This window comes from Perca fluviatilis, chromosome 5, assembly GCF_010015445.1.
Source record: "Perca fluviatilis chromosome 5, GENO_Pfluv_1.0, whole genome shotgun sequence".
NCBI lineage: Eukaryota > Metazoa > Chordata > Actinopteri > Perciformes > Percidae > Perca > Perca fluviatilis.
This window is the reverse complement of record NC_053116.1, coordinates 42,309,177-42,310,099: the sequence shown is the minus strand read 5'-3', so window position 1 is coordinate 42,310,099 and position 923 is coordinate 42,309,177. Positions and strand designations below refer to the sequence as shown.

General features: G+C 39.0%; 1 protein-coding gene across 2 annotated transcripts in view; it reads left to right on the top strand.

Annotated features, from left to right (window-relative positions):
* The first annotated feature begins 483 nt into the window (after nucleotides 1-483).
* Nucleotides 484-923, top strand: part of LOC120558557 (deoxyribonuclease-1-like 2) — a 24,981-nt gene continuing 24,541 nt past the window's right edge. For both annotated transcript variants that reach the window (XM_039799604.1, XM_039799603.1), the window contains exon 1: nucleotides 484-615. The gene's annotated coding sequence lies outside the window, so the exon portion shown is untranslated. The remainder of the gene's footprint in view (nucleotides 616-923) is intronic.

Here is a 923-nt window from a genome sequence, read left to right as displayed (position 1 = left end):
ATGTCACTTTTTTTCAGCGTTTTAAAAAAATATGTTTTTTGTTGATTTTTTTCTGTTTTTGGAGCTTTTTCCAACATTTGTCACTTTTTTCAACGTTCTTTTGTCATAGTTTGACCTGTGTTCAAAGATTTTTTATATCAGAAAATATGGGATGTCGATAAAGCGCCGAAAATGTAAAAAAAAACGTTGAAAAAGTGACAAAAACATTGGGGAAAAAGGGGGAAAAAAACATCAGAAAAAGCGATTAAAATGTTGAAATTTGTTTATTTATTTTTTTCATGGTTAACGGGAGGACAACACAATTATTACCTTAATAATAACTATTCCTACTCTTTAACTAAAAGGTCTATCTCTGTAGGGATCCATCCCATAATGTTGTCACACATTTAGAATAATAATCGGAGTCTGTCAGCGGCAAAAACAGAACTTTTAGTGGACGCTAACAGAAACTAAGCAGTTTTTCCCACAGCCCCTGAATGCAGCAGAGGGCGTGGCAGTGAGACGAGCAGCAGGTTAGTAGTTAAGAAGAGTCCCCACCTCCACCCTTCTTCTTCGGCTTCAGGAAGCGGAGTTTCAGCAGCACGGCACACGTCGACCCTCAGCTCACCTGAACAGGTAAAAGACCCAGTCTGTACTGGGACCGGCCCAGTAACAGCCCAGGGAACTGTGTGTGTGCGCGCGTGTCGTGTGTGTGTTTGCAAACTCTTGGGAAGTTTTAGTAGCTGGTTTTAAAGCTGACAGTGTGACAGTGTGTCCCAGATTAGGGCGTGTTTGTGTTGAGTAACCACAGTATATGTTTTTACTTCCATAGCTTTATTCTCCTGTAAACTGTTCTTTCATTTACATTTTGTCATTTAACAAATATATGTGTATGTATGTATGCCTATATACATATATTTACACACACACACACACACACACAC